The sequence below is a fragment of the Schistocerca serialis genome, chromosome 9 (genome assembly GCF_023864345.2).
Source record: "Schistocerca serialis cubense isolate TAMUIC-IGC-003099 chromosome 9, iqSchSeri2.2, whole genome shotgun sequence".
Classification (NCBI taxonomy): domain Eukaryota; kingdom Metazoa; phylum Arthropoda; class Insecta; order Orthoptera; family Acrididae; genus Schistocerca; species Schistocerca serialis.
Window position 1 is genome coordinate 300,440,333 of NC_064646.1, and position 25,235 is coordinate 300,465,567.

At 42.6% G+C, this 25,235-nt stretch overlaps 1 protein-coding gene across 1 annotated transcript in view; it reads right to left on the reverse strand.

Annotated features, from left to right (window-relative positions):
* LOC126418624 (netrin receptor UNC5C) overlaps positions 1-14,285 on the reverse strand; it is a 346,615-nt gene extending 332,330 nt beyond the window's left edge. Inside the window, exon 1 of the mRNA XM_050085470.1 lies at positions 14,107-14,285. The gene's annotated coding sequence lies outside the window, so the exon portion shown is untranslated. The remainder of the gene's footprint in view (positions 1-14,106) is intronic.
* Positions 14,286-25,235: the final 10,950 nt, after the last annotated feature.

The window sequence follows — 25,235 nt, forward strand, 5'->3', positions numbered from 1 at the left end:
CAACATACAAGCTGCACTGCATGACAGGCATGTTGTGTTGGAGTCCTGCTTTTCATGGTGCCCTGTACATCAGGATCATATAAATGATTTTCAAGCCTCTTAGGTGTTCAAAAAAATGTTCAAATGTGTGTGAAATCTTACGTGACTTAACTGATATGGTCATCAGTCCCTAAGCTTATACACTACTTAATCTAAATTATCCTAAGGACAAACACACACACCTATGCCCCAGGGAGGACTCGAACCTCCGCCGGGATCAGCCGCACAGTCCATGACTGCACTGTGATGTGTAGACAGCCCTGCATGACAGGTATGTTGTGGGTGCAGTGTTAGCTTGATTTATTGAATTGTATTCAGGGGCTAGAAGTACTGGCGAACATGACTAGGGAGTGGATGAGATAGATAGAGGAGAGATGTACAAGGGGAGGAGGAAGTGAAGAGAGAGGAGGGAGGAGAGTGCTTTTGGAGGCAGGTGGAAGATATGGAGGAGTGGTGGGTGGGTGGAAAAGTAAGAAGGACAGACAGAGATGGAAATAGATAGGGGGAGGAGTATATGGACACAGGGGAAAGGGAGGCAGATAGATCAGAGAGGGGGAGTGGAGGGAATAGACAAAGACAGGGAAGGAGGAGATGAAGAGACAGAGACATAGAGGCAGTCAGACGAAGGGAGGAAGAAATGGACACAAGAGGGAGAGAAGGACATGTGTTCAATATATATGTGTGTCACATTTGTCAAATGCATACGCAGGCAAAGCTGCAGGAAAAAGTCTAATTCCGACTACGTCTAATTTCAATCTGTTTCCTTTTTTAAATTCCCTGGACTACCAACCTAATTAGTGGAGCTAACATTCCGACTGGGAGAACGTCAGTTTTGTTCTTCCTAATAAAACATCATTCTGTTTTGTACCCACCCAGTGATCTAAAATTGTGTGTGTGTGTGGGGGGGCGAGGGGGTGGGGGGTGGGGGGAGGGAGAGGGACAATCTTGGCTCCAGAAAATTTTACACAAGAGGATTCCATCATCAACTAAAACACGGACTAGAGCCCGTACGCCCTCGCGAAAAATAACGGCTTTAGTTTCGCCCTGCTTTCAGTGCCAGCATAGCAATACCATGTTGGCTTATTGTTTTAAGGCCAGATCGTTCAATTATCCACACTACTGCTCTTGCATCTACTGAAAATGATGCTGCCCTTCTTCAGAAACTATGGGTTAGTCTGGCTTCACTACAAATACCCCTTTGTTGTGGTAGCTCGTACAGTACAGCTATCTGCCTCACTGAGGCGCGCAAACTACGCCACGCCACGCAAGGCACGTGGTTCAGGGTGGGAGGGTGTGGGAAGGGAGGGGGCTCATTTAGTCTCCGTATTTGATCGAACGTCTGCCTCGTCTCTATACATCAAGCATGTAGTTGGAAGAACTGAGTAAACACCTAAAATTATCTTAGGTTTTTTGTTGATGGGACGAATAGGGACGACACGGAAGCCTATCTGATGCAAAGTGATTGCCAGTGGATGATGTCAAACACGAACTACGGTCGTGTGTGTATTCAGAAGTTGGGCAAGACCACATAAACGCTCCGCATTGTGTTCTCCAAGCCGAGAATAAGCTGGATAAACTTTGCTGATGTGCCGCCTTGGAATAACAGGAGGCCCAGGCGAGCGCCGGCTGGCATGGAGATATGAATGACAGCCCGATAAACTTCCTGCGCGTCGCCTGCATCGGCAGCCGGGTCGCGCGCGTGTCTTCTGTCTAGGCCGGCCGACCGCCTTTGCTCTGCGGCTGGATATTCATCTCCAGAGGAGGCCCTCCTCGGACGTCCGTCCGGTTCCCGCTAAGTGCATTAACGAGACGCCAAAGAGCATCGATCGGCAGTGTTATGAAAGACCTAATTAGGTTTCCTCCTGAAAGCGGTCGTCCGCGCGCGCGGCGGCGTGTCTTTGCGAGCCGTGCGACTCCGGGACGTGTAAAGTAATTACGTGCTGCAAACTTGTCCGCCGCCGCGAAAATTGCCTAACCGTTCGAAAATTACTTGTTATTCTCGCATCCCGTCCTCGCTGTCGGCGAGGTAAAATGTAGTGTTGTGGAGATGACAGGCGCCAGTTACGAACAGCGCCAGGTAAAGTTAGGCAGGACCGTTTCTGCACGCATTACCCTTCCGCCAGAGTAACGAGGCTTTGGACGACCTGTCGATTTACGCTTTTCTTACGAGACGTTTTGAGAACCGTGGATTAACTCCTTCACTACCATTGGGACATCGCACCCCCGCGTGTCAAGTCAAAAGACGGCAACTTTTAGTTTCGTCACCGATAAATAAACGTGAAGTGCTCAACGTGCAAAAAAAAACGTCACGTCTCTAACTCGCAGTTTGTCCACCGCAGGGAAGATGTCAGCTTTGTTGTAGGCCACTTAATGATGCACTACGGCAAGAAGAGTGTCACTTCAACTTTACTACTGGCAGGTGTTCGTAGGATCAATCACGATGAACGATAAATTCTGAGTCGTGAAACTTTCATATGTAATTATTAATATAATTGATTATTACGATGTCACTGTTTATACAGTGTCTGTATGTCTATAGTAACAGACATACGCTGTTTTGACGATTAGTGTGGTAAATATTACGAAATTTTGTGCGATACAGTGTTCAAGGGAAAAAGACATTTCTGATATAACGAAAGTTCAAAAATGGTTCAAATGGGTCTGAGCACTATGGGACTTAACTCCTGAGGTCATCAGTCCCCTAGAACTTAGAACTACTTAAACCTAATGACATCACGTACATCCATGCCCGAGGCAGGATCCGAACCTGCGACCGTAGCGGCCGCGCGGTTCCAGACTGTAGCGCCTAGAACCTCTCGGCCACCCCGGCCGGCAAGGGAAGTTCACTTAGCATCCCTTTTCTCGGAATAAATTACTTATACAAAAGTAGCCCGCCTGAGTGGCCGTGCAGTCCAACGCACGGCTTTCCGGGCGGGAAGGAGCGCCTTGTCCCCGGCACGAATCCGCCCGGCGGATTTGTGTCGAGGTCCGGTGAACTGGCCAGTCTGTGGATGGTTTTTAGGCGGTTTTCCATCTGCCTCGGTGAATGCGGGCTGGTTCCCCTTATTCCGCCTCAGTTACACTATGTCGGTGATTGCTGCGGAAACAAGATCACGTACGCGTACACCACCATTACTCTACCACGCAAACACAGGGGTTACACTCTTGTGGTGTGAGACGTTTTATGGGGCGGGGGGGGGGGGGGGGGGAGAGGTCCACCGGGGGCCGAACCGCACAATAACTCTGGGTTCGGTGTGGGGCGGTGGAGGGGTGAAGTGGGGCTGCTGTAGTCGTCGTGGGGTTGTGGACCACTGCGGCTGCGGCGGGGACGGAGCCTCTCCGTCGTTTCTAGGTCCCCGGTTAAGATACAAAACAATATACAAAAGTAGCTTTTAATTTGAGAAGGATACAGAAATGATTCTATTCCCGCCTAATACCGTTAGTTCCCGACGTTCCCGCTAGATGGCATGCGCGAATGAGTATTTCAACAGTTATCATGGGATCGCATAATGGTGCAGTGCATGTGGAGTGTTGTTTATGCTTTCATGCAAATGCGCTAGTAAAGTTCAGAAACGATTCAGGAATAAATATCGCAAGCCATGACCTCAAATATAAACTGTTATTAATTCGTACTGTTGTTGCATCGAAACTGACTGTGTACCACATAGGACGCCGGGTCGGCTAGCAGTCTCTGACGCAGAAACTGAACAAGTTTGGCAGCCTTACATACGTAGTCCCGGTAAATCAACGAAACGTGCCAGCTAAGAATTGAATATGTCTAGTGTTACGGTGTGGGAAGGTATGACGGAAACGCTTGTTATTCAGAGCCTACAAACTGGAACTGCCGCAAGCTTTAAGAGAAAGTGACAAGGGAAAACGAATTGAGTTTAGTGTAGAAATGTTTAACAAAATGCAGACTAAATATGATTTTCTATATGAAATTATGTTCCCTGACGAATCCACCTGCGGTAAAGTAAATGGACGTGATGTTAGGGGGTGAGCAGGAACCACGTCGCGTAATCTAACATATACGGGACTCGCCTAAGGTAAATGTTTTTTGAACTGTAAGCTGTAACAAGATTTATGGTCCTTTCTTTTTTTCCGAGTCAACTGTGACAGGCATATCGTAGCTGGACGAGCTTGAACTTCATCTGATGCTTCAGTCACAACAGGATAAGGGTACAGTATTTATTTTCTAGCCAAATGGCGCTCCACCACTTTATCATCTTGATGTTGTCGCGTATCTCCGTAGGAATGTGGCGACATGGACTGGGTGTGACGGGACAATATCCCGGACACAATGATCGCCTGATTTAAACCCAATGGACCTCTGTATATGGGGTCACATTAAAGACACAGTGTTGTTCCTCCACTTCCAGGAAGCATCGACGAGCTGCGACAACGGATAACACAAGTAGCTGCCACCATACATCAAGATTTGCTTCTTAGGATTTTGGCTGGAAATTGATTAGATACGTGACATTTTTCGTATTTACGAAAGGTAGCCACATTGAACATTACTTCATAAAACCTTACGATACACTGCCGCGAGTGCTGTATCAAACATTTCCGTAAATTATTTACCTTTTTCACAATTAAAGGTTACTTTTGTATAACTAATGTATAAATGCCTTGTGCAGGGCGCGGAAGTGCGAGGGTAACACAATAATATTGCGCAATATCTACATCCGAGAGCGTCAGTTAGAGCTCAGCCTTCATAGCAAACATGTCGGCGCTAAACGATGTCCAACTCGCATATATTAAGGACTGAGTAGCTTGCCTTGCAAAACACAAGCAAAAATCATGAAGAATGGGCGAAGCAAAATCAGCATGTTTAGCATCTTCAGCTATTAACACTACCATATGTGAAATTTGCTAAAAATCATACAACTGAAGATAAGTGCTTATGCACAACCTGATGGGCTAACAAACTTCAGTTCGTTATAAATGGTTTTCATAGTTCCGCAACAAAAAAGCGTTGATACACCACTGTACTGCACAGAGCATTTTGACTTACCTTACCTTAGTGTTGTGGTTAATTTTTCGTCAGGAAATATACAAATATCTATTCGACGAACCCTCCCTGAGATCTTCTTTAGCCAGATCTAGGATATAGTTAAACTGGGCAATATTTACCCTGAAGAACTCAAGGAACGTTTGGTCGTCGTTCTACAGACTATTGGTACGTATCTGAAAGAAATCTCCGTCTTTTCCTACAGAAGGGATGCTTCAGCTTTCTCATCGTGCAACTGTTTGGGCAGAGTATGTTCTTTCTAATTTGCTTACAACACTAACTACAATAATAAATCGTAATCATTCATTTTGCGAAACATGCGTCTACTCCCACGAACTATTCACGATTGAACCTAACAAGGGAACCTCCCCATCGCACCCCCCTCAGATTTAGTTATAAGTTGGCACAATGGATAGACCTTGAAGAACTGAACACAGATCAATCGAGAAAACAGGAAGAAGTTGTGTGTAACTTTGAAAAAAATTATTAAAATATACAAACTGAGTAGTCCATGCCAAGATGGGTAACATCAGGGGAACTAAGAAGCAAGTTGCTCCGTGGACCCGTGGTTAGCGAGAGCAGCTACGGAACGAGAGGACCTAGGTTCAAGTCTACCTTAGAGTGGAAATTTTAATTTTTTATTTTCAGTTTATGTGACAAACTCTTACGTTTTCATCACTATTTTGGGAGTGATTATCACATCTACAAGAAAACCTAAATCGGGCAAGGTAGAAGAATCTTTTTACTCATTCGCTAAGTGTATAAGTTAGGTGAGTCGACAACATATTCCTGTCATGTGACGCACATGTCGTCACCAGTGTCGTGTAGCATGTATCAGACGTGTTTTCCCGTGGAGGAATCGGTTGACCTATGACCTTGCGATCAAATGTTTTCGGTTCCCATTGGAGAGGCACGTCCTTTCGTCTACTAATCGCACGGTTTTGCGGTGCGGTCGCAAAACACAGACACAAAACTTATTGCAGTGAACAGAAACGTCAATGAACGAACGGACAGATCATAACTTTGCGAAAATAAAGCAAGTAAAATTTTCAGTCAAGGGAAGACTTGAACCAAGGACCTCACGTTCTGCAGTTACTCACTCTAACCACGGGACCACGGCGATGCTGAGCTCGCATGCTCCTTGATGTTGCCTATCTTGCATATGGACTACTCGGTTTGTATATTTTACTAATTTTTTTCACGGTTCCACATAACTTCTTCCTGTTTTCTCGATTGATCTGTGTTCAGTTTTTCAAGGCCTATTCACTGTGCCAACTTATAACTAAATCTGAGGGGGGTGCGATGGGGAGGTTCCCTTGTAAGAACGACACTGGGCTGCAGGATACTTGCACGCAATCGGTTCAACTTCTCTTTTCCTCATACTGCAGTAACATATGGCTTTCGATTCAGCGTCAAAAACAACGTCGATATGTTAACAACACTTTGCATGCGACAACATATCACCTAAGGTGAACGAAACGTAAAGTAGCCAGCGACCACCTGTTTCACTGCATGTTCTTCAAATTTTACACGATGTCTCGTTAAACTAACGAGTATGGCAATAACTGCGACCAATGCCGAGAAACTAGCCACTTCATCATCAAAGGGCAGTGTGAAACCGTAAGACAAGAATGAATTGAATTTGTATTGCTTGAAATCGAATGGGAAGTATAATAATACAGCAAAGACAATGCGCAAATCTGAAAGAAGCGTTTTTTTTAAAAAAAAAAAAGAAAAAGTAAAGGAGAACTTCTACCGAAAAAGTAACCTCAGGAGTTGATGTAGCTTTGGTTGATTTACACACAGTAATTTTTACAGGAAGGGAATAAGAAACTCATTTATCTCACGTACTGCTATCGGATGCAGACCACAGCCGCTTCGTGAGAAGCGCTCGTTTAATGCTTTTGCCGTGACCGTCACACCGCACTGAGACGCTCGCGTCAGAGTAACCCAATCTCTCGCATTGAGATGCGGGGTCTGCTCAAAAAATTTCAGAACGTTCATAATTTCGCGCCAATGGTGTGTTGAAGTGAAACGCAGTGTGCATCCCTGCACACGCCTGTATTTAATGTGCAACTGCCGCAAGTTTCATTGTTGTATGTCTGTTAGTTATTGTTCACTGCTGTATTGAGTAGAACGCTGCGCCGCACAGTCTGCGATGCCAGAGTTAGAGGAGCAACGCGTCTGTATTAAATTTTGCATGAAACTCTACAAAACCTTTACACAGATATACCAAATGATGCAGGGAGCCTTCAGTGGTGAGTGCTTAAGCCCTACTCGGTATTACGAATGGTTCACACAGTTTAAAAATGGCTGGACGGAACTTAAAGATGACCCTCGTTCAGGACGCCCTTCGACGTCATCCGACGACGCTCGTGTCAGGAACGGCAACGAAACTGTGCGTGCCAATCGAAGACTGACTGTCCGAAAGATTGCAGAATAATATGAAATTTCAGTTAGATCATGTCATGAAATCCTGAGACAGCATCCAGGAATGCATCGTATTGCCGCCAAGTTCGTCCCACGGCTGATGCGTCAACACCATAAAGACATTTTCCTTTCAATATGTGAGGAGTTTTTGGATGGCGCAAATGAGAAAGAGATGTTCCTTAAGCGAATCATAACTGGTGATGAAACATGGGCCACGGTTATAATGTTGAGACCAAGGTTCAGTCTTCACACTGGATCGTGAAAGGTTCTACAAGACAAAAAATATGGCTTGTTAGGTCAGTTCAAATATCAAAGCCATGCTGATAGTAGTTTATCCTGAATTCATGCCGCAAGAGCAACCTGTTAATCGATGGTGCTATCAGGACGTGTTGCGCCGCCTGCAGGCAAATGTGAGAAATGTGGCAAGAGAATTCATGGCGGTTGCATCATGATAACTCACCTGCATATTCATCCTTTTTGGTGCGTGACTACTGCACAAAAAACGAAATAACTGTGCTGCCTCGTCCTTCAAACTCCCCAGACATGACCACTGTGGCCTTATTTTTTTAAATTTTTTTATTATTTTCGAAGTTGAAAGCCCCGTTGAAAGGCCCAAGATTTACAACGACAGGCGAAGTGAAAGAAAATTCGCAGACGGTACTCCTCGAGACCTAGCAAGAGGCGTCGCAGGACTACTTCCGGAAGTGAAAACGGAGTTGGGAGTGGTGTATCAATCGTGGAGGAGAGTATTTTGAAGGAGACCAAGCACAATAAGTAAAAGGTAAGCGTAGAAAAATTTTGTGGACAAAGTTCTGCAATTTTTTGAACAGATCTCGTGTATAATCTAAAACGTTTAACAGACAACTGTTAACGTTGAAAATCATGTGCATGTATCGTAATTAATGGCGCGCAAATTACCCAGACTATATTCAGGGTATATCTGAGAATGACAGCATCTAGCTTAAACATATTAAGACTTTGAATACCGATACGTTACAAAACTATTGCTTTGCAGTCGTATTGCATTTCAGTATTAAACTTATATTGCCGGCCATTGTGGCCGAGCGGTTCTAGGTGCTGCAGTCCGGAACCGCTCGACTGCTACGATCGCAGGTTCGAATCCTGCCTCGGGCATGGATGTGTGTGATGTCCTTAGGTTGATTAGGTTTAAGTAGTTCTAAGTTCTAGGTGACTGATGACCTCAGATGTTAAGTCCCATAGTGCTCAGAGCCATTTGAACCATTTTTGAACTTATATTATTGTTTACTGCATCCCTTAGAAGTGGCTGGTGAATGCATACGACTGTAAAAACAACGGTTTTGTTTGTTACAAAATAACATTTTCTGCTGACTCTCACGATTTGCCCATATTTATTTTTGGCACGACGCGTTTCGGAAAGTAGACCTAATACACACTACCAACTGGGTTTTTCGTGTGTTACATTTTTAGGCGAGAAGTTTGCAGTGTGTGTGCAGCTACATTAATCTGAGACCTTTACTGTATTTTGCACGACTCTATATTACGCCAAAGGCACCAGAACAATGCAGCAATCCACAGATCGCAAACATTACTTCTAAAATGTTTAACACTTGAAAAACGCCCATAATAATGGGAATTACTTCCCGAAACGCGTTGTGCAGAAAATAAATAGAGGAAAAACATGGCTGGCAGTAACAAATGTTATTTTATAAAACAGAAGACCATTCAAATTTAAGCCAGTTTCCGAAAGTCTCCATTATTGTTAAATTATCTGTGACTACCAAAATATTCATTTTCTTTTAGCCATAAATACGGATTTTCTGAAGATCTACCTGTATGTGCTTCAGTATATCTGAGTTGTGTCCACCGTGATAAGTAGAGAGTACTGTTAGTTTCATTTCATGTAGTCGGTAATGTACTTAGCATTAAGCAAATATTCGCTAATCGTCGATTTTTCAAAATGACTTAGCTGTGCCCACATGACCTTGCGAACACACACACACACACACACACACACCACACACCTCTATTTAAGGTAATACTGGTAAAAATATAACAATTTCTATCTTAGTTACGCTACCGTGCCTAAAACAATTATCAGGCGACACACGTTTAGCAAATAAACAAAATTGTTACTGTAATGAACTTTTCCATAAGACTCCGTAATAATCTTAAAAATCCCCTAAAATATTTTTGAAAATTAATGAAAATTCTTCAGGGCCGCATTAGCTGTAGTTGCATCTTCAGATAATAATCTGTATCGTACACAAAATATGTTTTTATAAAATGCTGTTAATACATAGCGTACAACAGCGAGAAGAAGAAATAAGTTTTTACGTACAAGTTTTCACTTCATAAGCCTAGAGAGAATGTACAGTATCCCAGTGTAACTATTGAAAACCAATTAATTGCATAAACTCTTAAAAGGCCAATAAAAACAGCTTGTGGTGTTGCAGTTCTTCTTATTTCCGTGCCTGCAAAGAAAACTGGATGAGGAATCAGACAAAAGTGGTAGAAATCAGCGTGTTACCACAGCACAAACAAAGGAGACAAACACCACAACATCAAAGCTATGGAAAGCTGTACATTGTGTAGCAAATCCTCAGCTACCAACATAAAAATTCAACGGCTTCATGAAAGAAAGGAAATAAAGTAACCCACTGAAGATAGCACAAAAAGTGCTGAAACATTGCAGGGTAAATCAAAATTCCAAAGGTGGTATTCCTCATCGAATCGCTAAACCTGAAATTTATACACCGTATTGTGGACGTCGAAAGGGTCGAAACCCTCCAATAAAGTACCTAGGGAACGACAACAAATCACTGTTAATTAATATATATCGAGCAATAACACTGAAAATGAGCACCGCGTAGTGGAAGATATCACTCACCGAAGTTGTGTTATAACAGGTGCAAGATCTAAAAGTTTGCCTCATTAAAGCAGCCCACACAAAAAAAGGAGTGCAGTTAGTACATACAAGATCTCTGTCGGGTGGATAAAACAAAGTTCATGTCGATCACCTACAGACGAACATGAACCGGCAGAATTCTTTTATCCGACAGTAGCTGAGCATAAATAGGAAAAAAAGGGTCAGCCAGCGAGCAACTTATAAACCAGGAAGAATTGAGAAGAAAAATCTTTTTGGAAATTTTCCAATAAAAGTGCTAAGACAGTGGTGAGGGAAGTATGAGAGTTTAAAAGTGGTCATCTTGCACTAGGCTATTGAGAGTCCCTCTTGTACTGTATCCATTATCGTGGGCTGTTGTGACAGTCGCACAGTAGAGGAGGTCGAGAGGTACTACTAGGAATTGAATGCGGCCTGAGTATTGTATAAAAAACACTTTTTGTATTCACTATAGAGTACCAGCTGAAGATGCGCCTGTAACGTTGTGAAGTTGACTGCGTTGCCTAATAAAAGAACATGTCTACAGCTAATGAGACCTTGAACAATTTTCTATTCGTGTTCAAAAAAATTTAAAAGATTTTTTTAGATTTTGGAGAATTTTTAGAAAATTCTTTACCGTAGCAATGTGTAATCTAAGCTGCTGGTGCCTTGAGTACAAAATAATCTGTACTAATGTGCCTGGCACGGCAGAAAGGGCGTATTTTAAACTTTTAAATTACAACAAAAATACTCTAAATAAAAAAAGGCAATTGCGAAGACGAGTAAGGCATTATGATCCGGAAGAATTGTGATCTGTTCGTATCGAAACTACTTGCCCTATAGAAACATGCATGGACTCCTGAAAACAGTGATCGTTAAGTCGCAACTCGCGCTCTTTAAACGGTATTGAATCTGCCCTGAAAACAGCTAACCAGATGGATACAAAAAGGTTTTTATTCGTACTCACAGCTACGTCTATTGAATAAAATTCGTTCGTCGGCCTAGAGAACCAAGTTTGCGATTATATTGAAAATATATTGACATACAAAATGCAGTAAATTATCCTGGATGTAATGTACGTTGCAGACGACTAATGAATTATTATTGATACTATACAATGATGAGTTAATCGACCGTATTGGTTGCAATATCAGACTTTTAGATGATGGTATGGCTATCTACGGGAAAGTTTTACTCAAGAAAGATTGTAGTGACATTCAGTTAGATGCTTTCAAAGCAGCATACGTATGCAAAGACTGGTAACTACCTATTAATGTAGAAGAAATGGAAAAAAGTAGTAGTCTTCGGCCAAATTATTAAGAAATCAGAACTATAACTTTATCAGGGAAACAGTTATTTAGTGATCCTCCTTTGTATTTCTCATGGTTGGTGTACGATATACGTACTACATAATATGCGCAAGAATGCTCCCCGAAAATTCTTCCGTCACATGCAATGCAGCTTATCCGAACTTTTTGTTTGTAGTGTCAGTTATTTATAATGAAAAGTGTGTTAAATATGCGGTAGATCTCCGGCTGCCACACGCGTCGAATGACCGAACTGTCACCTTCTACTGTGGCCTAGACCTCAGACTACGCTACAGATCAGCCTGCGTGCTACACTCGATCCGGAGTCCGTCGTCTCACGCACATAGCTTGACGTAAAGATCTACACTACATGATTACTCTGTAGTTCACAGTTAAGTGTGGCGAAATTTTCATAGAAGCATTTTCAGACTCTTTCTCAACTGTTACACTCTGGAGTAGTGAGAGGGAAAACATAAAACCTAAATTTCTTCGTGTGACCTTAATTTCTCAAACATAGGAATTATACAGCCAACTGGTTGTAAATACCTGTTTGGTACAATTGACCTAGGTTTCGACACCTACCAAGGGTGCCATCATCAAAATGGCTTGAGCATAGCTGCTGTGAAATCTGACCATTACTTTCTCGCAATGTAATTTTACGGTTTCTCAAAATTTCATTCTGATGAAGACACCCTTAGTACGTGTCGAAAGTACCAAACAGCTATTTGCAATCACTTGGCTGTATAATTCCTATGTTTCAAAATTGTATACGGTCGCTGAGAAACAGCCATGCTTACAACTGTAGCATTAATTTATCTTATTTTATTACAATGGCCATTTCTCCACATATAGGTGAGAGCCAAACAAATATTTTGATATTCAGAAGATAAAGATGGTTATTGAAATTTCGTGAAACGATCTAGCTGCAACGAAAAATGTCTTTGCTTTGATATTTGCCACCGCAGTTCGCTTATCTTACTCGCTCCCCTATTTCGCGACAATGCAGAACGCGCTGCTCTTCTTTGAAATTTTTCGATGTTCTCCGTCAATCCCATCAGGTAGAATCCAACATCGCGCAGCAGTACTCCAGTAGAGGACGGACAAGAGTAGTCGAGGGAGTCTCTATACTAGAATTGGTAAATCGTCTAGCTGTTGTACGAATAAGACGCAGCCTCTGTTTCGCCTTCCCCACATTTTCTACGTGATGGTTCCAATTTAAGTTGTTAGTAATTGCAGTCCCTAGGTATTTAGTTGAATCGACAACTATTACAACTGTCCGTGTAACCGATTATTTTTTTAAAATTTTTTTTAAAGGACAGTACACGTTTTATTGTGTGGTGTTCACCGCCTCATCTCGCACCATGCAATTCGAGTTTATCTTATGATGGCCTTACAAGACGGCAAACGACAGCATCATCATCTGCAAACGATCTGAGAACTATTTAAATTGTCTCTTAAATCGTTTATATAGATTAAGAGTAACAAAGAGCCTACAATACGTCCTTAGGAGCCCTAGATATCATTGCGGTTTCACTCGATGACTTCCCCCAGTTATACGGACTGTGACCTTTCTGACAGGAAATCACATAGCTGAGACAGTTTTCCCATAGGCACGCTGTTCGATTAGAAACCGCTTGTGAGGAACGGTGCCAAAAGTGTTCTGGTTATCGAGAAATGAGTAACCAACTTCAGATTTCCTATCGATACCCCACATTACTTCGTGACAATGTGCAGAAGTACGAAGTGGAATGCGCACATAATTCCAGTTGTAGGTAAAGCAGCTGGAAAGCTATATCTAAGGTTTGGTTGTGGGAAAAATGAAAAAAAAAAAAATGGCTCTGAGCACTATGGGACTTAACATCTGAGGTCATCAGTCCCTCTACATCTTAGAACTACTTAAACCTAACTAACCTAAGGGCATCACACACATCCATACCCGAGGCAGGATTCGAATCTGTGACCGTAGCAGTCGCACGGTTCCGGAGTGAAGCGCCTAGAACCGCTCGGGAAAAATGAAATTTACCTGCTAAAAGAGATCGTTTACAGAATAGTAATAAGAGAAAACCGAAAGTATGCAAAAGAAGAGCGGCGCTTGTTCGATTGACAGGGATTGTAACAGAAACGCTCGTAGATGATAACTGGCCAACACCTAAGAACGACGCTGCCTGTCTCAAGAATGTCTTTGTTGAAACTGTGAAGGATCGGCTTTCAGCACTAAAGCTACAAATTTCTTCCATCTATTGGTGCCCGGAAAGATACAGTACTGATAACTTGTACAGAGACAAACAAAAATCATCATTCTTTCCGCTTCTTAAGGGAATGCGACTGGAAGAAACTTTGGTCAATGATACATTAAAAAGAACCCTGCGTCACATAACATACTCGGTATAATTTGTTGATTGACAGTGTCGGCGCGGAAGGAAATATTATTCTACAGAAAACTATTCACATACGTTTCTCTGCATGGAGACGGTCATTGTAACAGGAAGCTGCTGTACTCCGAAGCACTCACTCACTCCTGTTAGTTCACACTTGCACAGTTCACGCGAGTGGTCCAGCAACTTCACCGGCGCACCTCCCGGCGGCGGATCTGAACGTCCGTTCGCGCACTCGGCCACGAGACGACTGACTATACCTGATGCTGTCGGTTGCGTGCTCCCCCGCCAGCTGCCGAGTCCGGGCAACCAGCAGGTAGCCAGTATCCCCCCTCCACCGCTCCCAAGACACACTCCTGGAAATTGCTGCCCTCTAGCAGTCAGATGGCGAACTACTCGAACGCTTGTAGGAGTGAGCCACGACCACACGAGCGGAGGGGCTGGTTTTACATCGCTAACCCTTTTTGGATCAGGTTACTGACAGCCTGTGAGTGTAGTTGGGTTTTGAATTCTACCGCAACCAAACCGCTACCACTTAATGTTTGTGAGAATGATTTCGTTTGATTGATTTTGAAGATAAGCGTCTTTAGTTTTGGGTGATCATATGTTAGGACGCATGGTTCTTATGTCTTGACTTGTTTGCTTGGGTGTTCCAACCGTTGGCCAGTCAATAAAAGTGAGTCTCAACGACAATTTGGTCACTGGGTAATGTCCACAGCAGTACACAGACCTAATTTCTCTGGATGCAACCGCTCTCCTGAATAAATTCCTCCTACCAGGACAGCAACTTTTCTGCATTCAGTAAACTTTACTACGTAGGTCGGGTGTGCCATTAGCACAGAGAGAATCCTAATCATTCGCAATAATTTATGAACAAACGCCCGTCAACTGTATTTCAGATTTTTATTTGCAATGCGTACCGAGGAACAGAAGCTTCTTTGTCAGGATTTTAAACATTCAAATGAGGCTTGCCGTCTGGAGCTGGTGGAGCATTTGCACCTGGGAGATGTTATGTAGTGATACAAATGTTAAAAAAAAAGAAAAGAAAAAGAGGGCGTTAATGAAAGACAACTTGAGAGTTTTGCAATATTTGCCTGTTGTAAGAAACATTTTCACTGGTGTGCCCTGGCGAAAGTCCTCGAGAATGCGTGCTTTTGTTTTACACATATCGTCACAAGCGTAAGAAGGACATATCAAAAATAGCCCTCTGCGCGACAAAAGACATCATTTACAGTCCTATTTTAATAGATATGAGACACTGGAAAAACAGAACAGCCGTCAACATAATTTTCTTATTATTACGAGAAATTATGTAAATTAAAATGAAAATAGTTCCACAATTCTATCAAGTTTTTGTTTGAATGTACAGGAAAAGATAACATGAAACAAGAGATACAATGAGCGGGATGCCAAAGTTTCTTGAAAGTATTTAGAACTCGAGTGTTCGCCGTCCGTCTTTTCGTTCAGTTTATATGGTTTGGTTCTGCGTTTTTGTGCTTGTCTTACCGGTTGGCTTCCGCTGAGCTGCTTTTGGCAGCGTGCCCACTCATAAAAGCAAACAAAAAGTCTTTTACTAAGCACGCTGGTAAACTGAAGTCCAAATAACGTGGAGTGGTTTTAGAACGTTGCGTTCACTCAATACTGTATGCTATGCGTGCATCAAACACTAATGGCAGCATTAGACACACAAAATCAAAGCAATGCTAATGGCAGTAAAAGCATACTACGAGACCCAACTTTGACGTACAACTCAATACAAGTCTACGCAATTAGCGTTGCTAATGGTCTTACACATTGCTGTCGTACAAAGTTTGTCCCTACTCGACCGTGCTGACAAGATCATCCCAGGGTAATGACTGTCTTACCGTGTCCTAGCACCGTGTTGCTACAAACTTTGAATGACAATTCGCTCATCTTCGTGCTCATTCGGAAATGATCGTTTCTGATAACAAGCGCCGACTTCTTAATACTCGAATCGTAACATTTGCATACCGGTGTGACTTTAGCACTGTTAATGAACAGTTTCCCTGGTACCTGTGTGTTTTACAGTTATTGGCTTTAGCTTAGTAATTATCAGTGAGCATTGGCGACTTGGTACTGACGTCGTTATCCTCTCCCCAGCAGTCTGGTCTCAGGTTCTCTCTAGCGTCCCAGTAGCCTCCTCACTCCACTGCCAGCTTATACGTAGCCACCTGTAGCTTTACTGAGTCATATTCGCCCCACCCATGTGGGAGTAAATGCGTCGGACTCTTTAAAGCGCTGCCCTTTGAATAAAACTTTACCTGTTGCCTCGAAGGATACTACTTTTACAAACTGCGACATATAGAGTACAGTATCACAAACTTCTCTAGATAAGAAAATGTGAGACGGAGACACTTAGTTTTTTTCCTGGCGTCGTAGTTCGTGGAAGTTAGTACGTATAGGCATATTTACACGTCGGTGGCTCATAAATCGTTCCACAGGATATCGCTTGACTACAGTTGTTTGATTAATCATTTTGTGCTGCTTCACAAGCTGAATGAAGGCAAATAAGTAATTTTTTTCCGTGACATGTGATACTTAACATTATTGAGCCGTGACACACATTATTATTGATTGCTATTTGTATCTCTAATTAGTTTGCGGAGGCTATTACAAGCAACGCGAAGGATATGATTAAGAATCTACTACTGTTGCGTAAGTTCTTCTGATTCTGATTCCTGTAAACAGAATGAAAAAAGTGAGTAATACATTGCTTAGCAGTTTGTTTCAGTATATCATTCCGAGCCACTGAATGTCACAAGTTTCTTCCCCTAACGTTAGTGTGAAGAGATACATGTTCGGTGAATATACGAATAGGAATAAATTATATTAATTTACGAGTAAAGAATCAGTAAATGAAAATATTTCTACGCTGTTAACCAAATAGCTGCTGTGTTTGATATTAACTGATGTAACGATATTGTTGAACATGTACTTTCTTCACAAATACGCATTTCTACACGGAATCTTATATAATCTCACACATGCCAAAATATCAAATATAGTTCGGTTATGCTGCACTTTCACAGTTGATAGTTGTCCCTCTTCACATCTGTGCAGACTTGTTGGTTCCGCACGAGTGTTCTTCAGGCTATTGAAATAATATCGTTCGATTCGACCTGTGAGCAGTTTGTGGTCAAAGGTGGGTCAGAAGAAGAAGAGTGGTTGACTACCTATCAAGATTTTGAGACATCCGTAGACGACTTACCAATTAGCTATGTGAGTAATTTGCTGTAGAGACAGTGAAAGATCTCGTGGCCGACATTTCAGCTGCTTTTGAAAATTGTTAACCAAATGCCAGGAATCTTTGCTGCAGTCCGACAGTTCCTTCGTACCTCATGGATTTATGTTTAAAGGCCGAAGACTGAGCTACCAGCGACCGAAAAGTAAAATTAGAATTTAATAACCCTTCGTTGAGAAGATAATTAGAGATGGAGCGCAATGGATAGTATGACTAGGACAGGAAAGGAAATACGCCACCTCTTTCCAAAACGAACAATTGAGTCTTTTGCGTTAGGCGTTTAACACAAAGTACAGAAAACGTAAATCAGGACGACCAGGGACGGATTTGAACCATGCACCCTTCGATTAATCTTAATCGCCACGCCACACCGTCAGTGCTCAAATACTGATGTTAAAAATGAGTAACAAAAGAATTACGAGTACTTAAAAATATATCGTACGATTTAAAATACAGTGAAACTGCCTTTCTTCTGCAAACTATTGTTACAAAATTTTGTACTGTTTATAAATTTTTATGTTTCGTGCCTCATCATGAAATTTGCCTTATGACAATTTCGGTAGAACTAGAGGAAGTTAGGCGTATACATATGGTTATAGGGACCTAGTTCTTCCCGTCGGTTGTCAGCGAATAGAATAAGTTGATGATTAGGTTTTAAAGTCCCGTGGACGACAAGATCTTTAGAGGAGCAGTACAAGTTCGGAATTGGGGAAGGATAGCGAAAGGTATCAGCCTCGTCCTTCTGAAGGAGCCATACTAGTATTTGCTGTCAGCAATTTAAGAAAACTGCAGACAATCTAAGTCCTGATGGCCGGTCTGTGATGTGAACCTTTGTCCTCTCGAATGCCAATCCAGGGTGTTCGCCTCTGCTCCACCTTGATCGGTCGAGTCCCCGTGCACAGAAAATCCCCAAACCGGCTGGAAATCAAACCCTGGACCCTGTGATCCAGAGGCAGCAACGCTAGCCACGAAACAACGAGCTGCAGACATTATCTAATAGTGACAGTTAAAAATGCCTGCAAGTGATAAGCTGTGACTACACTTCAGAAACGGGGCAGTGTGTGGATATTACAAAAACTTCTCAGGTCGAAATTGTGGAAATTGGACTGATACTCATTTAATTTTGAGGTACACAATGGTGCCAGCATTAGGGACGGCAAGAAACTACCGGTTAAAATCGATATCAGTATTTTAATTCTGAATAACCGATAGTTTTCGGTGTTTGTTTTTTCTTGGTTATAACAGGTCTTTTTGTTTTTTACTAATAACCGGCCAAAAAAAATAGCAGCAGTGCTAAAATATTTGTTTTCAAATAAACTTTTTTAAAGATCGAGTAATTTTATTCGCAAAGTTTTCACTACTTTGAATTTTGTGTTATTATAGAAAATGGGGAAAAGCGACCAGTGCTATTTTAATGAGAATGCCGATAGAAACGAGCAACAAATACATAGCATAAGAATTGATAATTCATTGCTGAGTCGATAATGAACCTGTTACAATGTGGTGTGGCCTATCAGATGGTACGCGGGTACATGCGTTGTGCAGGACTTGTCCACTCTGATCTACATGGTAGTTTCTCATTGTCGTCGTCGGACATGAGTTGTATTGCAGAATGGCACCATTGCTCTTCTGAATGTATTGTACAAAGTGCGCTATCAGAGAAGTACAGTGCTTCATTTCCTTTAAAAGTTTAAAAAGGAGAGGAGATACAACAAATTTTCGATGTAATGTAAGTAGAAAACTTAAAACTGAACAGTTCATTCGTCACTAAAAATTAGACCAAAATTATCAGTCTCAAACGCATAGACACAACGATGTGCTAGCAGACGGCATTTCCCGATGTAAGCGAAAAATCAACCGAAAATTACCGTAAGTGCAAATCAACTTATTCTTATCGAACTGTTTTTCGATCTAAAAGCAAATCAAAATGTAAATAACTTAATTACAGATCACTGATGATGATTTACCTCCGTAAAGCGTAACGTGTCTGGTGAAAAAAATAACGTATTTTGTAGCTGCATCGGCAGAACAAAAATACCCTCAAGAAGTTCATTCGTAGTTTACACACGGCAATACAGTGTAGCTTTATACAAGCCTTTATCTGCTTTTAGCCCTTGAAAACGAACAAATGATTACGAAAAACGGAGTTCTTCAGCCTTAGTTTTCACGATTTGATTGATAGTTTTGACGATTTGAAATGGAATGATCATATAAAATTGCCGGCCGGAGAGCCTGTGCGGTTCTAGGCGCTAAAGTCTGGAGCCGAGCGACCGGTACGGCTGCAGGTTCGAATCCTGTCTCGGGCATGGATGTGTGTGATGACCTTAGGTTAGTTAGGTTTAATTAGTTCTAAGTTCTAGGCGACTGATGACCTCAGAAGTTAAATCGCATAGTGCTCAGAGCCATCATATAAAATTAATCGTTGGTAAGGCGGGTGCCAGGTGGAGATTCATTGGGAGAATCCTTAGAAAATGTAGTCCATCAACAAGGGAGGTGGCTTACAAAACACTCATTCGACCTATACTTGAGTATTGCTCATCAGTGTGGAATCCGTACCAGGTCGGGTTGACGGAGGAGATGGAGAAGATCCAAGGAAGAGCGGCGCGTTTCGTCACAGGGTTATTTGGTAAGCGTGATAGCGTTAAGGAGATGTTTAGCAAACTCAAGTGGCAGACTCTGCAAGAGAGGCGCTCTGCATCGTGGTGTAGCTTGTTGTCCAGGTTTCGAGAGAGTGCGTTTCTGGGGGAAGTATCGAATATATTGCTTCTCCCTACTTATACCTCCCGAAGAGATCACGAATGTAAAATTAGAGAGATTCGAGCGCGCACGGAGGCTTTCCGGCAGTCGTTCTTCCCGCGAACCATACGCGACTGGAACTGGAAAGGGAGGTAATGACAGTGGCGTGTAAAGTGCCCTCCGCCACACACCGTTGGGTGGCTTGCGGAGTATAAATGTAGATGTGGATGTAGACCCTATAGCGCTGACTAGTCATAATGCCAAACAGTGGTATGATCCTCGATGACAACAAGATTTTTGAGAACAGTTTCAAAATGTGAGAATCAGTAGGAGAACACTCGTGATATTTTGTAAAAGTCAACCACTTATCATTTTTCGAGAAAAGCAGTGAATGCTTTACGGAATAAGTTTTCTTTTATTGGGCTACATGATTTAATATTTTGATTCTACGTCTCTTGAAATTGAGAGAGTTAAAATTTTTCAGTCTTTGTTCGATTTCTACGTTTATTGCAGGAAATAATAGGAATAAAAGAACCGAAAATCGGTTATTTCAAAAACCAGATGTTTCGGCCATAACCACCTGCAGATTTTTCCTCGTTGAAACAGTAAACTATTGTTCGGTAGGTGTGTGAAGGTGAATAATTTGTACGTTCCAGTTCTCGTGGAGAAGGTGATTGAGTGAATAGAATATGGAACACATTTTTTTTTGTACACGAAATGAGAGCCGGTGTCTGTCCGACGAGCGTAAGCAGCGCACCCTTCGTGCGGTGAGTAATACGAGAAGGGCCGCCTAACTGTTTGTGGCCGAGTATTTGCTCGGCCCACCGATATGGAAATAATGACGCCAGTTACTAACTGCTGGTCAGCACGGGAGAGTATTTCATTATTAACGGCGCCGCCGCGTACGTTGGGACAGTCACTGCGGCGGCGACCTTCTCTGGAAGCGTGTGCGCATGGCCAATAGCTCATAGCGGCACACATGCGCCAGCCGCGACGTCTGGCCGGACGGATTTGAATAACAAATTAAGAGAGCCGACAAGATGCCGAGGGAGTAAGCAAAAAAGCAAACATAGCGATATTTATGTCACTCGTTTCAGTTAACCGGTCCGTCCGTCTCTCTACCTTTCTCTCTCTCTTAGCAAACGGCTTTGTGCGGCGGTGTTTAACGAGCCGGGGCAAGAGAACGCGACGACAGGCGGACGGTAAATAACGCCGAGCAGTGGTTCGCTGGGAGTGACCGGAGCCGTAGGTCGCGGTGGTGCCGAATGAGTCCACAAGGATGGATCCGCACGCGAAGGCAGGGACGATCCGGGGAGTGCCCGGTAAAGGAAGAGCTCTCTGTGGGTCACGGGACATACAGACTCATAGAAGATGGCGTGAACGCTTGAACATCTGTTGCGCAGACAAAAGGAACCAGCTACGAAACCCTCAGCCAACAGGTGTATACTTAACCTTTCGCAGGATTGCACCGGGTGTTTACAATTAAAAGTGCAGTTGCTCACTGAGGTCCGTTGTGGGTTGTACACTACTAGCCATTAAAGTTGATACACCAAGAAGAAATGCAGATGATAAACGGATATTCATTGGAACAAATATATTATACTACAACTTGAAAGGTCTCTGTTGCATTCCTTTCATGTTAATTTCTTAAATCTGTTGTCATTTACGGCATAAATTCCTCTTCTAATTTACTGTGGTGTTTCTGACTATCTGGGAGGAGACTGAGCAGTGAAACGTGTTACTTTTACACATAAACAAGAACGATCTGTCACACTACTACACTTTAAAACACAATTTATATGTAATTCATGCCACACAGTCTCATACAGAACCTACATCCGCTTTCTTTTAATACTGTATACGATAAGATACTGTCATCTCCCTTCCCTTCTGTGTGAAAGGATGAATGAGCAAATGTATTTCTAGTTGCATGCTTGATGGTAGCAGACAAGCCTGTCTGCTAGAGAACGGTAGGACCAACTTTGGAACAGGTAGCTACGCTTTCTAAAAGCAGAGAGGTTTCTATTCTTAGTATGGTCCTGTTCAATCCCTTGTCATGTTGGTATAGGAAGCTGCCTCTCTGGTCACTTCCGTTTGTATCTGTTAAGCGCGCTCGGTAGGAGCCCAGGGCAGTCTGTCTGCGGTGAGCGTCTGAAGTGGTAAGATCTCCGGCTAAGCGCGTGTCTGCTAAGTCCGTAGGACAATGGATTTCTTAAGTTCACCCTAACTGAAAATTTAATCACCTTTATTTCAGGTTTAACTCTAAAATATCTAATGTTATCTTAAATTGCAACGCAGTGTAATTCGAGTGTGAACTTCAGAATATCTTCCTGTAGTTGCTTTGTCAATACTTTGTGAATAAAGTGGAACCACGTGTTGATCAGTAACTCTAGCTAAGATCATCAATCTTAAATGCGAATGTGCGTGAGATTATAACGTTCGTCTTGACAATATTTTTCAATATAGCAACTTTTCTTTATGTTCAACCCACGTGGGGTGTACTTTGTGAGACCAGTACCACGTGCTTGTACAATTGTTTGACTCATCAGGTTAATAATAAGACTATAGTAACCAGTTCGAGGTTTTCCTTTTGTAAGTTGCTTTTCGATCTAATTTATTTTAATTATCAAAATTATTGTGGAGTTACACTCTTTGTGTAAACCAAGTTGACCACGTGAAGCATCTGGTGTAATCATCAAAGTAGCCCTCAGATATTCTTTTCGGGAAGATTTCACAGAGAGTTAGTATGAATTTAGTATAGCAGTGTGTGGTAATTACATGACGGGCAGGATTGCGCTACGAACGAAACTTCTTTGGGTGAAAATTGAATCGGTTGGTTGTGGTTAATTCCCCTTTGCATATCTTTCAACGTTCTTCGTGTGTTATTTTATGAATGCTGTGTTGTATGCAGTCTCCAAATCTTAGCTCCATATTTGATGTGTTCCGTAAGATTACAAACTCACATTTTCACAATCCTAAATAAGGCACCAGTTTAGTTATGAATCAAGTTTAATATGCTGAAATTTCAATGATCAATGTTAAAATAAATTTCCAAATATGAACCGATTTATTTCTTTTTATTTAAATTCTATTTTATATATATATATATATATATCACCGGTTGTCATATGACTATTAAAAGATTATAATTAATGTTAGTCTCGTTGGGAATTTGGTAAGCTAGACTGGATACCTGGTGAAACAGTTGCTCAGTAATGCAAGGTTAACTTCCCCAGACAGCTTACAGCCTTTAACCCACTTTTATGGTCTTGAATATCAGCACCGCTTACACCTCAAATTAATGCAACAACATTACAAACTGTCAAGTGATTACATTTTCACGCAATTTGGATGCATGGATCCTGAGAAATCAGTACCCAGAATAACCAACTCTGGCCGCAATAACGGCCTTGATACGCCTGGGCATTGAGTCAAACAGAGCTTGGATGGCGTGTACAGGTACAGCTGCCCATGCAGCTTCAACACGATACCACAGTTCATCACGAGTAGTGACTGGCGTATTGTCACGAGCCAGTTGCTCGGCCACCATTGACCAGACGTTTTCAATTGGTTAGAAATTTGGAGAATGTGCTGGCCAGGGCAGAAGTCGAACATTTTCTGTATCCAGAAAGGCCCGTACAGGACCTGCAACATGCGGTCGTGCATTATCCTGCTGAAATGTAGCGTTTCGCAGGGGTCGAATGAAGGGTAGAGCCACGGACCGTAACACATCTGAAATGTAACGTCCACTGTTCAAAGTGCCGTCAATGCCAACAAGCCGTGACCGAGACGTGTAACCAATGCCACCCCATACCATCATGATACGGCAGTATGGCGATGACGAATACACGCTTCCAATGTGCGTTCACCGCGATATCGCCAAACACGGATGCGACTATCATGATGCTGTAAACAGAACCTGGATTCATTCGAAAAAATGACGTTTCGCCATTCGTGCATCCAGGTTCGTCGTTGAGTACACCATCGCAGACGCTCCTGTCTGTGATGCAGCGTCAAGGGTAACCGCAGCCGTGGTCTTCGAGCTGATAGTCCATGCTGCTACAAACGTCGTCGAACTATTCGTGCAGATGGTTGTTGTCTTGCAAACGTCCCCCTCTGTTGACTCAGGGATCGAGACGTGGCTGCACGATCCGTTACAGCCATGCGGATAAGATGCCTGTCATCTCGACTGCTAGTGATACGAGGCCATTGGGATCCAGCACGGCGTTCCGTATTACCCTCCTGAATCCATCGATTCCATATTCTGCTAAGTCATTGGATCTCAACCAACGCGAGCAGCAGTGTCTCGATACGATAAACCGCAATCGCGATAGGCTACAATCCGACCTTTATCAAAGTCGGAAAAGTGATGGTACGCATTCCTCCTCCTTACACGAGGCATCACAACAACGTTTCACCAGGCAACGCCGGTCAATTGCTGTTTGTGTGTGAGAAATCGGTTGGAAACTTTCCTCATGTCAGCACGTTGTAAGTGTCGCCACCGGCGCCAACCTCGTGTGAATGCTCTGAAAAGCTAATCACTTGCGTATCACAGCATCTTCTTCCTGTCGGTTAAATTTCGCGTCTGTAGCACGTCATCTTCGTGGTGTAGCACTTTTAATGGCCAGTAGTGTAGTTCTCGTATTCAACCGAACATAGTATATATTCTAACCGATTTACTCTGGGGGGAAAAAAATAAATTAGTTCCAGTTCTGGCCACCAGGTGCAAATCTGGTGCTCTGAATGCAAGGAAGACATATAGAAACGTTTCCATATGTAATGGAAACCTGGGCGGAAACTGTCGTTTACACAGCTTGTTCGATATGACCACCGGAATCGTTGAAAAGATGCTGCACAGTGCCACATTAGCACCTAGTACGCAAAATTGAAACTAACTTTTTTTCCGGGGTAAACCGGTTCCACATCAGCGTATTAATCAAGTTTCGCTGCCATGCAATGATTACAACACAGTATCGTCCTATGTCAGTAGCTGCGCTTTAATTATAACCACCCGCTAGTAGGCTGTATCTTCTATTTCAAGTGCGTTTTCCTTCAAGGACATTGGCGATCAGTAGTAACGTGATCTGCGTTTGTCCATGGCTTTTATGGACAGCAATTTTCTGCCCAATCCAAACCTCCGGCTTAAGTTCAGCAAGTAGTTTAATACGTCTTGTACCACGTTTGCTACCAATCTTTCTTTGAAATATTA